This window comes from Pezoporus flaviventris, unplaced genomic scaffold (genome assembly GCF_033815535.1).
Source record: "Pezoporus flaviventris isolate CSIRO_AGI_PZ_B2104156 unplaced genomic scaffold, CSIRO_AGI_Pfla_v1 ptg000045l, whole genome shotgun sequence".
Classification (NCBI taxonomy): Eukaryota; Metazoa; Chordata; class Aves; order Psittaciformes; family Psittacidae; genus Pezoporus; species Pezoporus flaviventris.
This window is the reverse complement of record NW_026892593.1, coordinates 21198225-21214789: the sequence shown is the minus strand read 5'-3', so window position 1 is coordinate 21214789 and position 16565 is coordinate 21198225. Positions and strand designations below refer to the sequence as shown.

The 16565-nt window shown below is 36.3% G+C and overlaps 1 long non-coding RNA gene across 1 annotated transcript in view; it reads left to right on the top strand.

Moving 5' to 3' along the window:
- The window catches only part of LOC133276629 (uncharacterized), a 146428-nt gene extending 131142 nt beyond the window's left edge, over positions 1 to 15286 (top strand). The window contains exon 3 of the long non-coding RNA XR_009745935.1: positions 15176 to 15286. This is a non-coding gene — a long non-coding RNA (uncharacterized LOC133276629). The remainder of the gene's footprint in view (positions 1 to 15175) is intronic.
- Positions 15287 to 16565: the final 1279 nt, after the last annotated feature.

Sequence of the window (16565 nt, the reverse complement as noted above, 5' to 3'; positions counted from 1 at the left end):
TCTTCAATCCTGTGTTCATTTTTGGGCCCCTCACTCCTTAAAGGCATGGAGGTGCTGGAGGGGGCCCAGAAACGGGCAGCAAAGCTGGTGCAGGGTCTGAGGAAACTGGGATTGTTTAGCCTGGAGGAAAGGAGGCTCAGGGGGACCTTACTGCTTTCTACAACTACTTGAAAGAAGATTGTAGCAAGGTGGGGGTAGGCCTCTTCTCCCAAGTAACAAGTGAGAAGACAAGATGAAATGGCTTCAAGTTGCACCAGAGGAGGTTTAGATTGGGTATTAGGAAAAATTTCTTCACCAAAAAGAGTGTCAGGCATTAGAACAGGCTTCCCAGTTAAGTGGTTGGGTCACCATCTCTGAAGGTATTTAAAAGACATGTAGATGTGGTGCTTAGGAACATGGTTTATTGGTGCCCTTGACAGTGCTAGGTTAACTGTCGGACTTGATGACCGTAAAGGTCTTTTCCAATCTAAATGATTCTATGATTCTATATTTTCTACACTTTGAAGAATAATAGCTTTGAGGAATGCCATCATTCATCTGTAGTGTTTTATGAAACTGTCTGTCCTCCATAATCAGACTGATGTAGCTACTGCATAACTATGTAAGTGAAACTTCTAAAGGTAACACAGAAACTAAAAACTGTCTTTCCTAAATGTAATCTGCTAATTTGCTAAATGCTTCAGATGTAGGTAACTAATTTTCAGAGGTGAATGTTACTTCAACTTTTAAAAATTATTAAATATACTTCATGCATTTATCAGTTAAGATGTTCCCTTGTAACTTTCTTCATAAGATAATTTGGTTTTACAATTTTAGTGGCATTTGAATACACGTTTAACAAGAATCTCTTGGGCCTCTGAAGGCACAGTGCACAAAAATGTTCTGGGTAAATAGGGATGTAATATGAATTCAGGCTTTAAGCTGAGCAATGTTCTGTTGCTTGTTGTGGTGTAGGTATCTTGTTTTACATTATGCTCTCATTCATCATATATAAATAACTTTGCAGTTGTTATTTCCTTTCAGCTTAAGCAAATTGTGCCTGTGGTAGCCAAGGAAAAAATTAGCTCAGTAGAAAGCTAAAATTATTTTTAAATATAAGCTTGTTTATTTTGGTAGAGTAAAAAAAAAAAAAACAAACCTTCATATGAAACCAGTGTATTTTTGCCATAATTTCAGAAGCAAATTTTTCTGAAATGTATTTTGCTCTGCAAGTATTCCAAACTAAACATTTGTTGCTATGCTGAATTAGCCTGAAATGCCCACTATATGATATTGTGCAGGGTAATTTGTATTGTTCTATAATGTTTTGTTCTCTCAGATATTTTTTATTAAGTCATTCAGGTGGGTTTTTTATTATACATTTTTGTTACTGTTATTTATGGGATTTTTTTCACTCCTGGAGGCAAAAAGAAATAAAATCCCCAAACTTCCTATGAATGTGATCTGTTTTACGAAAATTAAGGTGTTTGTTAATACTGTAAGAGATTGCTTGCTTCATTTTTTAGGTGCACCACAGTCTTCAAAATTTTAGCATTAGAGAATACCTCAATAGTGTGTGTAATCAGACAATGAAAACGTCATAAATGTAGCTGAGAAACAAAATAGGGAAAATTGGAACATTTGAAGAGAAATGGAAAATTTAATGGGCAAAGGCAACATTCCTGATTTACTTTCTGCGAAGATCACTGGGCCTTAGCTCCTTTATTTATGGGTCTATATATCTCAGATACAGTAGAAGCTGAAAAACACCTGCATTTACTATTTACAGATGTGTAAATCATAGAATCATAGAAAAGTTAAATGAAAGCATGAAAGCATCAATACTTTACATCATACTCATATTAAAAGATAAAAATATCTGTAAATGGACGCCTCTACCGTTGTGAATATAAAAAATTACATTTGTATAATTATTTTTCCATAGCTGTTTGCCATTCGTGCTCATTGCGTCTGAAATGTGGATATTCCCATGTAAGAACAGTGATGGGAAGCCATAGAAAAACCTTTGCTACAAACTTATTCCAAGATCCTGCTGGTGCTCTGTTCAGCCTTTGTCATTATACTCCTACACTACTTATCAATGGAGACCTCCTCACAAGACTTTAAGGTAACAACTGGAGAAGTCTTTCTTCAGAATGATCAATATAGGCCATCCAACAGTTCTTAGACTAGGTCCCACCTGCGTAACATTCTACAGGACCTGTAGCTGGCTGATAAGAGGACACAATATTTAGTAATAGAAGTGATTTAAGAATATTCCAACTATATTAGCGAGTATGCCAAGTCCTAGAGGACAGCCCAGTGATGAGCATAGAGTTCAGTTCTTAAAGATGCCATGACAGCTTTTTCCTGCCCTAGATAATGCCATCAGATCACTGCTTGTTACCTGTTAGCTCTGTGCACTCCATGACATAAATCTCTGTCTGCAGGAATGTGAGTCCTCTGGTGTAAAAACACTCAGCTGCCACAATACGTGCTCACCTGCATGCTTTATGTTGCCATGCTCAAGCATAATGCTCAGGGAAAAAGAGTTCTTTCTTAAAAGCTACTGAAAGACTAGTTAAGGTACTGTGTTTGACCTACCATGTAAACACTTTTTAATATTTATTTCACATTATTTATTCTTCTCTAATGCCACAAAATAGAACAAATAGAGCCATGCAAACAGGGAGGCATTAGCTTGTATCCAAGGATAAATTTGACAATAATTACTTCTGCCATAAATCTTGCAGTCCATATGGATAAGGTACAATACTGGCACTGATATCTACAGGTCCATCTGCGCAGAGCCTCATTTTACTGCATAAGGTAAAGCTTTGTAGATCCAGCCATCTGTTTTCAGTGCTGTTTATTTCCCAGAACCTCTAAGGAAGGAAGGCCAATAAAGATAGAATGTAAAGAATTCATCTATTGATTGAATTTAAAAAATAATGTGAAAGGAGACAAAATTCTATTCTTATATTATATTTTATGTCCCTAAAACTATTTAAAATAATAAAAGAATGCTTCATCCCTGGAGGTGTTCAAGGCCAGGTTGGACAGAGCCTTGGTTGACATGGTTTAGTGTGAGATGTCCCTGCCCATGGCAGGGGGGCTGGAACTAGATGATCTTAAAGTCCTTTCCAACCCTAACTATTCTATGATTCTATGATTCTATGAATCATTTCACTATAATAATGGCATTTACTAAATGTAGTTGCAAAGCCTTAATCCTGCTTCACTTTGCTGTAGAGCACAGCTTTTCCACCAAAGCCAATATGGTGGCAGCACTACAGAATCAGGCTTCTTTTTCCATGGATTTGCTGCCCTTGATAAGAGCGAAGGAAAAAAAATGGTTTTACTCTTCCAGTGAATTTCTTTTGGTGAGGACCAATGGATATTTAAAAAAATATTATCCCTCCCTCCTTTGTAGATGAACAAAGGATTCTTAACACATTTAGTAATACCTACTTGAATACTTTCGATTAGTCACAGACATATATATATATATATAATGTGAAAAAATCCATTCAGTAAGAAAATTCATGGATCAATAACAGGTTTGATGTATTCCATAAATCCAGTACACTAACAGTCTGAAACTGTGAGGTGCTGGAAGATGCTGGAATGTACTTCTGCTTTGTCTAGCTTGTGATGAAGTGTTCAGAACTTATATAATTTTTCATGTGAAGAAGTAGTAATAATGTAATCACTGTTGTAATCACTGTTCCTCAGGTATTACTGGACTTTAATAATTCCTAGAAAAGAAGTAGCAATATGTTTATTGATTTAACAAAGTTTCATAGTAAATGCATCAGTAGTTTAATAAGATTCGATGGCAAGGTACACTTGAATATTTACTGAGTAGAGGATACGGTCAGACAAAACTGTCAGGGACACCCACCTGTTGAGTCATGAAGCTCAGAAAAGGTGCCATTGCTTCCACTTTTGGAAGTTGCAGGTCTGGTGTTTCTTCTGCATTCCAAATCATAGAATCATAAAATAGTTAGGGTTGGAAAGAACCTTAAGATCATATAGTTCCAGCTCCCCTGCCATGGTCAGGAATGCCTCTCACTAAACCATGTCACCCAAGGCTCTGTCCAACCTGGCCTTGAACATTGCCGGGGATTGAGAATTTACCCGTCCTTTGGGCAACCTGTTACAGTGCCTCACCACCCTCACTGTAAAAAACTTCTTCCTTATATCCAAACTGAACTTCCCCTGTCTAAGTCTGAACCCATTACCCCTTGTCCTATTGCTACAATCCCTGATGAAAAGTCCTTCTCCAGCATCCTTGTAGGCCCACTTTAGATATTGAGAGGCTGCTATGAGGTTTCCATGCAGCCCTTCTCTTCTCCAGGCTGAAGAGTCCCAACTTTCTCAGCCTGTCTTCATATGGGAGATGCTTGAGACCCCTTATCATCCTTGTGGCCCTCCTCTGGACTGCTCCGACAGGTCCATGTTCTTCTTGTGTTGAGGACATCAGAAGTGCACACAGTACTCTAAGTGGGGTCTCATGAGAGCAGGGTGATCTTCATTTAGCACAAGGAGCTCCATGAGACAAGTTCCTACAAAATTCTCATTTTTTTAAATTGGAATTAGGATGAAAAATTAAATTAAGTGAAGTAAAATTTAGAACAATTTATTCCTCAAAGATTTATGAGTACTTTCATGCCAGGGATCAGTTTTGTATAAATGGGTGTCCATGCAGAACAGCTATGCACCTGTTTTTACAATATTCCTAAAATTATAGCTCCTAACATTCCTGTATAAGTATTTATGAGTTTAGCATCTATTATTCTTTGATCATAGAACTACTACTGGTTTTTAAAGTTTAATAAATACTGTTTGATGAGTAACAAACTGGAGAGGAACTTATCATTCTTTTTCAATTAGCTTTATCTGGCATCTCATCTCAACAGCTACCACTACAATCAACTTCTAAGAAGACTCACAAGCTACAAAATGTATTAATCTTATCCAGAAAATAAATAGAGTGTTTCGTATTGGAAGATGAATAGGCAAATCTCATTGTAGGTAAATATTGTTAATAGGTTTTGAAGTCAGTCCATTTCTGCAGCACAAAACAAATGTAGCAGAGCTGGAAGAAGTATGTAAGAATGTTGGACTGTGGTTGAGAGTATATAGGTTAATCTGTAATTCAGCAGGTGGCTGGTTAAAAAGCATGAGCGTTACTTGTAAAGTCAACGTCATTAAATAGATGTTACCACAAACTCAGAATCTCCACAACTGTTCATTAATCACTATGCACCGAGATGTAATTTTCATATAAAGACCTATCACATCTGTCCCCTCATCTGCTCTCTAAGAGTCATTAGTTTTTCAAATTTACGGAACAAAGAAAATCCATTAATGTCCTGCAGTCAGATAAAAGGTAAATGCTAAAGTCCTTTAAAACCAATTTCAAGTACTTTGGTATATTTGCATTATTTACAGGTTGTTTAAATGAAGTTGCTGCAGGAGACTCATCAGACTTCCTTCAGCTAAAAAATAATTGTTACGTCAATCGAAAGTGATGAAATTGCCCCAGGAGACTAAGACAATTTAGAAATAGAGGTGTGGTGAATACCATGAGTAACAAATGAAAAGAAACATCTTCTATTTTGTCAATTTGTATAGGTAATAGCATCCCAGAGTCAAAGTCACATTTAATCAATTAGCACTGATTTTTCAGCAATAAGAACAAAATATCTTGCCTAGAGCTTTATCTACTGTAAATGCCATTACAAAAGCATTATTAAACTCTAATATTCAGTGACCACTACAAGAATATAATTTAAATCAACATCAATAAAATTGGTATCTTGCCTTATGCATAGAAAAGTATTCTAAGGTTTGACATAATGACTGTATTTTTTTAATAGTATACTATTTAGATTTTTTTTTAGTTAAATTTCTAAGCAAAATCTGTTTAAAGAAATTTGTAAATACATTTTCTAGAATCATGGGTAAACTGAATAGAATTTAAAGGATACATCAGTGCAGTTAGTAATAAGTTCAGTCAAGTTTTGTACTATATCAAATCACTCCTTCCACCAAATTATGTGAATGTTTCAGACTACCCTACTCTAAACAGACTGCAGTAGCACAGTCCTAGCAGTACTGCATGCAGCTAAACGAAATAAATGTGAAATACGAATAAAAGTATTAAAAAATACATTTTTCTTCTTGCCTTTTCCCAAAGCATAGGCTTTTAAAACTAGTTACTTCATTAAAATCCTTATCCACTGGCTATTTAAGCATTGTAGAGTAGGAAGTAAAAATTCTGATCACCTTTTTTTTGGCTCAGAAACTGTTGAAATCAATACAGACAAATCTTTCACAGTGCTTGGGATATATAAATTAGGATAGTTTGAATGACCCTTTTTTTATGAATTGAAGACACCTGTATAATTTTTACAGTTATTAATACTAAAAAAAGTAAAACTCTATCATGCATGTAGCTTGGGTCATCTATAGTCAAACATGTTTCTAATCTAAAATGTATCTTTATCTGTCATCTATTTAAAGTCTGATATCAAATACGTAATCTAATACCAAGATAATATCTATCTAATATGTACAAGGATTAATAGTTTTATCCATCCTTGTATGTGTTAAATATATACAATATTAGGATTCAGGTACATAAGATATGTACCTGGATACTAAGAAATAGAGGGTAAAGTAAAAATGGTCTTAATTTAGCTATCATGCTGTGTAGCATTTATATAATGAATTCATACTGTTTTCCAATATTCAGATATTTAATTATAAAAAACTTGTGTGCACATGGATAATCTCATGTGCATTTGAGAAACAGATACCATTAGATGCTGCTTAACTTTTTTGAAGGGGAAGGAAATGTGATATATGTTATATTCAAAGACTAAAATGTTTTTATAATTTAAAATGTCTTGTATCCTCAGCACTACAGTACTTGTTATAAAGTTTTATCTATTTCAATCAGAGAAGACAGAGGATGCTGGGTTATTGTGCACTGGGGAAATTGTCATACAGAGACTTCAAAATGTGAAATTGTAGTGGATTCATCATATAAATTGCTGTCTGGGGATAAAGGGTCAAGTCTTTCTCTATAACATGAAATGAGATCTTTCATAGTTTCCTTATAGCATGAGTGATTTAATGTATATGAATAAAACGTTGGGTGGTTTGGTTTTGTTTTTTTTTCCTTTTTTGGAGTGGTGATTAGAGAGTAACTCTAGTGAATTTGTAGTGTTCTAGTGGCACTAGAAGTAATTTTAAACTGAATATCCAATAGACAAAGCAATAATGATCAGCTATATATTAAAAAATATGAAGTAAAAAATTAGGTTTTGATCTTGGAAAATCATAATTTAGAAAATGAAGTGTAGAAAAGAAATGACCTCCAGAATAATCTGTTTTTCTGGGAATCCTGTGGTAAAGAAAAAAATTTTGGTTCTATGTACTTGGTTATAACCCCCAAATTAACCTTGAGCTGAATAATTATATTCATTGCAGTCCTATTTTGGAAAGAGAGAATTTCAATTAATCAAAATATGCAGCACTACACCCACCTCCCCTCCCGCCTCCTTAATTTATTTACTTTGACAGCACCAGTTGATGTTGCTAGATTTTATACTTACAGACATATTTGAAACAAGTAGCTTTAAGTACCAGAGAAAAACAGTGTTTTCTCAGAAGTGTGTTGAGCTTCCTGTTTTTAATTGCAATAGTTAACACAGATTGGGAGTTCTTAAAACCAAACATCAGTATTAAAACAAAACAGAGGATATAAATCTTTCATACATGAGTTTACGTGCAAGTACTCAATAAGAACTCAGTGCAGGGATCTGTGGGTGAAATTCCATGTTCTTTCCTCCCTAAGAAATTAAGAAAATAATTATTTTCTTCCAAATAAGTAGATCTTTAACAGCAACAGTTATTGTGTCAGTAAGTGTTCCTTTTTAAGTGATTGCTTTTATTAGCTTACAACATAATTTAAAAAAATTTTACCTTTCAAGTAAAAATTATAACTAGGGCATTAGGTGATGTTCCCACATCCTTGGAGAACAAAACAACAGCAAAAAAAAAACAAAATAGAATCATAGAATCATAGAATCATAGAATAGTTAGGGTTGGAAGGGACCTTAAGATCATCTAGCTCCAGCCCCCCTTCCATGGGCAGGGACACCTCACACTAAACCATGTCACAAGGCAGCCTGGCCTTGAACACCGCCAGGTATGGAGCATTCACAATTGCCCTGGGCAACCTATTCCAGTGCCTCACTACCCTTAAAGAACTTCTTTCTTCTATCCAATCTAAACTTCCCCTGTTTAAGTTTGAACCTGATACCCCTTGTCCTGTACTACAGTCCCTAATGAAGAGTCCCTTCTCAGCATCCCTATAGGCCCCCTTCAGATACTGAAAGGCTGATGAGGTCTTCACGTAGCCTTCTCTTCTCCAGGCTGAAAAGCCCCAACTTTCTCAGCCTATCTTCATACAAGAGGTCCTCCAGTCCCCTGATCACCCTCGTGGCCCTTCTCTGGACTTGTTCCAACAGTTCCATGTCCTTTTTATGTTGAGGACACCAGAACTGCATGCAATACTCCAAGTGAGGTCTCACGAGAGCAGAGTAGAGGGGCAGGATCACCTCCTTCGACCTGCTGGTCACACTCCTTTTGATGCAGCCCAGGATATGGTTGCTTTTTGGGCTGCGAGCACACACTGAAGCCGGCTCATGTTCATTTTCTCATTGACCAACACTCTCAAGTGCTTCTCTGCAGGGCTGCTCTGAATCTCTTCTTTGCCCAACCTGTAGCTATGCCTGGGATTGCCCCAGTGCAGGTGTAGGACCTTTCACTTGGCATGGTTAAACTTCATGAGGTTGGCATCAGCCCACCTTACAAGCATGTCAAGGTCCCTCTGGATGGCATTCCTTCCCTCCAGCATATCAATCAACCCACACAGCTTGGTGTCATCGGCAAACTTGCTGAGGGCGCACTCAATCCCACTGTCCATGTCAGTGACAAAGATGTTGAACAAGACTGGTCCCAACACTGATCCCTGAGTTACACCCCTCGTTACTGGTCTCCAGCTCGACATTGAGCCATTGACCACAACTCTTTGCGTGACCTTTTATTAATGGGTATGGAAGATGAAATATGGCAAGAAAATGGTTATCTGTTTAGTAGGAGAGGTTTTGAATTTTTCTTGCTTTTTAAATTTCATTGCAAATTTATCCATGTATTAAAATAGTATTTCATATGTTTGGTGCAGTTGACATAGAATTGTATCGATGTTCAGAAGGGTGATTGTCCAGATAGCTTGTCAAAACTTCTTTTTAGTATAGAATTAGATTCTGATTCAATAATAGAAAGTAGGAACAGCTTTGTAGCTTTTTGGTGCTGAATAAACTATATTGCCTGCTCTAGTGTGTGCTTCCCTTTCATGATTACACATTTTGTTCCAGTGTGTTCTGGAGTCATGTCTCCATCGTTTGCAATAGGACATGTTGTCATGTTTCAGAGTAAAAAGCCTGCATTGAGAAATGCAAGAAATGAAGGGGCCAGACTTAGTGCAATCTGGTCCTTGACACTCTGTTGAAATAACCTCACTTGTGCAATCTTTCCATTTGCATCTGGGCATTGAAGTCTATCTGGCTCTGAAAACATGCCTGGAAGAACGTGAACAAAACACCAGTATATGTGACAAAGGCTGCATGGATCAATGCATAATGCCATAATACAATCCCGTTTTATTCAGTTGTAGACATGTATATTTCACATTAATAATATTACTTTTCAGACATTAATAATATGAATCTAACTGTAGAAAAGCCTTTAAGCACACCTTTGTGTTCACCCGTAACGCTTTATTACATGCTTAGCTTTACACTTCTGCTCTGATAATACTCAGGCATATAACTAAAATCAAGAATGAATAGGGATGCATTTTTAAGGAGTGTCCTGGGTTCAGCAGTAGCAGTCATTTTTCTCCTTGGTAGCTGGTGTAGTGCAGTGTTTTGACTTTCGGCCTGGGAACAGAACTGATAGTGATGTTTTGGTTTGGCCAAGGACTTTGTGAGCCTCATGCTCTGCCAGGGAGGAGGGGAAACCAGGAGGAAGCAGAGACAGGACATCTGACCCAAACTGACCAAAGAGGTATTCCATACCACAGCATGTCATGCCCAGGATGTAACAGAGAATAACCCGGAAGGGCTAGGACTGCAGAGTTGGAGGAGGTATTGGTCGGTGCTTGGTCGGGCTGGGGGGGGCGAGTTATCGGTTGGCTGGTGGTGAGGTGTTGTACTCTCTTTCCTTGTTATTTCCTTTATCATTATTATCATTGGTGGTAGCAGTAGTGATCTGTGTTATACCTTAGTTACTAAACTGTTCTTATCTCAACCTGTGGGAGTTGCATTCTTTTCGATTCTCCTCTCCATCCCTCTGGGAGTAGGGGGAGGGCAAGAAGGGGGGAAGTGAGTGAACAAGCTCTCTGGCTGGGTTTAAACCACCAGAAGGAGGCACTTTCTTAAGTTTGGCCTGTTATTTAAGTTGTGGTGCCAGTTGCTAAGCTCACTGGGGGGACTTTGCAAGTTAAGTGAATCTTTCTGCAAAACAAAGATAAGAAGATAAAAGATTGTCAACTTTCTAAGGCAAATAAAACAACAGCATTATAGTGAGGACATAAGACTGGGTATTTTCAAGGTTGAAAGAGACTTGGTTCTGGAAATATCTCATCTCAGCCAAGTAAAAGACAGCTTGTCTTAACTAGGATCCTTTGTGTAAGAGCACAGGGTCTGCCAAATTGATTCAGTAAGGGCCTTTGCTTCAGCCTCTGAGCTCTTGTAGAGTAGATCTGCCCATCTCCTCAAGTGCGAAAGAGAAAAATCCTCCTAGAGTAGGGGGCAGCTACTGAGTGCTCCAGGGCAGTGATAGCACTGATGGTGCGATCTGTGTGCTGAGAAACCTGTGAGCATCTTGGTACATGTGTTCTGTCCGCTCACTGCTTACTGGAGTTCAGGAGTTTACATCTAGGTTACCTGGAAAACAGAAAACCTGAATGGTGACATATCACCTCTTGCTGTGTAAAGCATTAAAAAAAAAAGTCAGCTATCAATGAAAAAAGATTATTAGTTTCTTTAAAATAATTATTATGAGATTAGACCATGATATCAGTCTTGTAAATGAAAGACATTATTGTTTTAATGGCCTATGTTTCTTCTTCTACCCTCCTTCTTATTAATCAAAATTAAGATTCTAAGCTTCATTCCTTAGAATGGTTCCATGAAATGTGTGACTTAGATCTAAAATTTAAAAGGTTGCCATGCCAAGCTACTACAAAAGAGTTTTTCTAATCAATCAGAACTTTCAAATTTTTCTATAGTCTGTCATTTCACAGTCCTGCAAACTGCAAGCTCTTATAAGCTGTCTTAGCAGTGGATATCAGTAAAGATTAGAACAGAACAGAAATTTCATCAGTGCTTCATTCTGTTCAGTTTTCACATATTTTCATAGGCGGCACCACTGTTCATACATTTGAATTGATCATAGTAATGCCTCTGTGCACTGACAATTGCTACAAATGAGATAAAAAGGAACATTTAGTTATCAGATGATATCTTTCTCTGTTTAAAATTCTCTCATAAAATAAATGGGAAAATAACTGTCAGGAATTAATACTGAAGGGCACTAAATCTGTAGCTATCATGATGTATTAAAAATATCCACAATTATTATTAGCTTTGAGGAATGATCTGACATATGAATGGGCCAAAGAATCAGGAAACATATATACACACAAATCAATAAGCTTCATAATATGAATACATAATTAAATAAAATTTAAAATAAAACTATGTGAAATACAACAAAATGTAAGGTGTGAACACCAGTGCAGAGCTTTCTGCTGAGCTCTAAACAAATTGAATCAGAGTAGACAGCCTACCACATGCTAAAGACAATATTCTCCTCTCTGATTTCTACTGTGTAGTCACACACACCTTGGGCAACACACAGATATCTGTGAGTTTGAAGATTAATTGTATTGCCCAGGGAAATACAACAATATAATTTGTGAGAAATGTGCTCTGGACATATACTTGAATGAGCATTTCTTGAGTTTTGAGTGTATAATGCCATTTAATCTTTTTAATGATTAATTTAATTATTAATTTAATGCAGAATATTGAATTTCATATGTGATATTATTTATTTCCAGTAGCATGTTTTTACAGTCATGTCCTCTGTAATATTTTCATTCTAATTCATTGAGGTCTTTAATCTAGATATTGAAAGAACTGAGCAAAGCCTCTGCTTTTGGGTACTCATTCCTTATTTCTTTCTCCAGTTATTAGTGCTGAGATTAGTACCCATATAGCTGGACAGTGAACCTGGACAGAGACAGATCTAAGCTAAAATTAACCCAGCCCAAAAGGGAGAGTAAAGGTTAATTTAACTCAGTCCAGTTTGTTGCATGGCTCCATAAGTGCTTTTTTTGTTTTATGAGAGACGAAGGGGGTAATGAAGAGTGAGGGTAAGGTTAGAGATTATACAAGTTTATGCAAGCTTGAAGTGTTCACAGAGCTAGTGTTTGTATTGGTAATCTGATTCCATCACTGCTATGCAGTTTCAGAACAAGAAATGGTTTTAAAATTCTATACTTCAATAAGAAAATTGCTAAAAGGAAATACAGCATAGAATGAAACACATTGTGACAATGAAGTTTTGTTTAGTATTGTGTGTATTTTTTTTATCCATCTGAGTTAGCTAACTACTTCTCCTTCTCCTGAAAAGAAATCATTATGTACACATCATCTCAGGAAAAAAGGCAATCATGAGTAAAAGGAAATGTATTTCTCTTAATGCAAAGTATTATTGTTTTATGATGAGCTATAGCATTTAGCTCATTATGTACAATAAAACACTTAGAAACAAAACAGTGGCAGTCTTTTTGAGGTAGAATGTTCACATATGATTTAAAACATAAATGACAGGATAATACTGAAAGATGAATCAAAGACAAAATACTGTTTCTACTATTTAAGGCTGTATACATGCTGCAGGGGGAGACTGAGCATTGTTTTCTACAGTGAAATAAAAGTACAGTTTTAAAAGCAGGAACAAAAAAAAAAAAAAAAAGGTGTCTGGGAGAGATCTCTCTGATCCTGAAGTCCCAATGCCTTGTTACAGGAGGCAATATCATCATATATTTCTATCTGAAAAGATATCAGGTTCCTACATCATCTCCTTGCTTTGCTGCTTGAAAGCCTTTACCAGAATCTCACTCCTTTAATAGTCAAAAACCTCCATTTTTTCCCCTCAAGTTAATTCAAGTGAGAAATTAGTTTATCTTGCTAGAGAATCCACATTTGTTTGCCAAAGTCTGGATATCCTAGGATCTTAGAAATCTCATTTTATCCCTGTTTTGCCACCTCCAAGACACATTCTTTATAAAGAAAGATAATATAACATGCCATGACAACATTAATTGCTAATTCTGCCTTTCCAAAGTGAGGCTTTGCTTGGCAAGATGAAGTGGCAGTCTAAAATGACGAAAAATTTTCTTTCTTTCATGCTTTCATGTACCTTGGTGGGATATTCAGGGAGTTCACTGGAGAAAGGCATGGGTGTATTTTCTTTTTAAGTAGTGGAAGCACTTGGAGTTGGCTATGACAGTAGACCTGCTTCTTCCTGTGTTGCTTGTCTCTCATGTTCAAGTGTCAGATGAGGTGCTGACATAAAGATATCACAGACTCACTTTTGAATTTTGCTAGTTTTAAACTATAAGAAAGACTTACCAGGGAGCATTCCCAAAGTCACTAAATATGTGGCTACATTGTCTTGGTGGGGGATGAAAGCAGAGCCATGATAGTATTAGCCAATGTGTGCTACTTGCCCTTGGGGCCAACTAATAGTCTGTGGTCCATTTTATTACCAACTATAAATAATTGCAGTCAAAAGGACTTGGCTGTAAATTTTGTTTCTATTCTCAGACTGGTGAAACAGCTCACTTATTTTTTGTTTTCTAGACCATACCCACTATTCCTCTTTATCTTGGTTTGACAGGAACTCACATGAGCTCATGTCAATGGTGTGTATAATGTTACGTGGCTGCAATACTGTCACAATGAGAATTGGTTGATGCAGTGGTGAGCTTGGTGAAAAATAAACATCTTTTTTAGCTACAACAACACAACTGTGTTTTCTCAAACAGTGCACAACAGTTCATGTATTCCATGCTTGTGGAGTGCCATCACAGATCATAGTTTCTTTAGAAAAGTTACTCGAAAGGGATATGATTTTAAAAACAAATTTGTAATTTCTTCAGTAATTTGTTAAATCTCTTACTAGCTTTTCCAGTTGTTGGCTATTAGTCTGATAAATCATCTGGAATTATTTCTTTCACTTGATAAAATATTCAAAATTCTGTTGTCTAAAGATTTGCAAAAGACACAATAACTTCTGTTTATCAAGATGAAAGTTAAAATCTCTTTTTCTGTAAACACTCCTGACAGACATTTCTGACGTTTGTGATGAGCAAAGTTGTGGGTTTAACACAATTCTAATTTATGTACAAAATCTATTCTGCATTTTCAAAATTATCTTTCACTAAAAAGTATATTGCTCATAAAACCTACTTGCATTCCAAGGGCTGCCATATCTTGATTTTCTATGTGACGGTACTTTTATAGTAACATACTACCTACAGCTGCTAACGCATTTCGTCTAGGTTGTTAGAATATTCTCCTCTTAGAACAAGGAGGTTTGGTACATTCAATGTATTGTGCTTTGAACTAGAAAAAAATGCTACTTCCTATGCAAGCAACATCCTCACTATGAGGTGGAAAAAACTTCCTTTGTCTTCTCTATTTATGTCAGAAGTGGAATCAACAGCAGTAATAGCAGCAGGCCTATTCATGATACTTGAAATTTGATTGAAATTTTGTGGCAGAAAGTGAGTGTAACACATAGGTGAGTTTAACCGACACTGACTCACTTAATTGCACTTCAGCACTTTTCCTCACTTTTGAGACAGACATATCTAATTTCAAAGTGGTTTAAAGTGTTCAATCAGAAAAATCAGAAATTCTCAAGCAAAACTGTTCCAGCAAAGGTTTTATATTGTAAAATTCAGCAAGAAAATAAAAAAGTTCTTAACTGGCACTCTACTCTTTTCATTGTAAGCCACAATTTGTCTTTTTTCTCTCAGATACAGGAAAGCAGAAATGTCATACATTTGATTAGCATACAGAAAGCACATGAGCTGGATGTACACTGACATTGGCTTGACTTTCTAATTTCAATCTGCTGCTAACTGAAGGGGAATTACAAGAATGGTTGACTCAAAATATCCTTCATAGAAGTCATGATAAATAGAGCAGCAGTCACAGGTAGTAGCCTGGGAGGCTCAGGATGCAGATTAGGAAAAAAAGATCTTCACAACGAAGGTACTTCAGCTTTATAAAAGGTCTTTTGAGAGGGGCAGGGAGCCTCCATCCTTGGGGCTTTCAAGACTGCACTACAAAAAGCCATGACTGAACCAAACTAATTGTATCAATAGTCCTGCTCCAAGCAGGAGAAGCAAATGAACTTTAGTTCAGTCCAAAGTAGGCCATCTTCAGAGATAATTTCCTTCCAATGTTTCTGTGATTTTACAGAATTATTGAAATCCCACAGCCCAACCTGCAGTTTAGTCCTATAAATTGCCCATCTTAGCCTTTCCAGCTCTATTCATCTAAAGGCAGATTTTGGAATTTCAAAAAGTAATGGTATAGATATTAATTGAATGTTGCAGGCACATCTTTGTTCTTGATTATTATTTGATAAATTTTAACAGATATGTTTACCAAACATTTTAGATATTTCAGAGGTAGACAGGCAGGATAAGTTATACTGAGAAGAGAATGGGTGAATATTAATTTCCACCTAACTTTAAACTTACAAGAGTTAAACCTTCATGTCTAAGATCCCAGAGCCATATGATTATCAGTCAAGAGAAATGAGCAGCTTGTGAGGGTATACTAGTTTTCTAAGATAGTTGTCTAAAACAGGGCCAAGAATCACCTTCTGAAAATGTTGATTTGTCTTCATTATGATGAAGTTTCCAAGATGACTCAGACATAAGGTTTTTAAATGCCTAAACTAGGGCACATGAACACACGACTTGTATGACTGAAAACATTTTTAATTTATGCAACAAAGCATTACCATAAATCAAGTAAGCTTACAGCTCAGTATCCTAATTGAAACCTTCACAACCTCAGTATTATGTTTAGGGATATCTGATGCAAATGCACTACTTTCAAACACTCCAGAAAGGGGCTTTAAGTTATTACTAAGTTTGGATGTGCAAGCACTTTAAATCATTGCAGCTGCTTCGATGTTAATTTTTTTTCTCTATGGTGTATATAAAGAAATTCTAAATAAAAAAATAAAAGGGGCAAATTAAATGGCTTAAACTGGCATTATACTATGTAAGCATATACTGTATAATAACAACAGTGAAAAAGAGTAATGCTGACAGCAATTGCTTTGTGACTATGCATCTTGCACATTTTTTTCATCTAAATCTAAGTTAAACTTCCATTTGATCAATTATT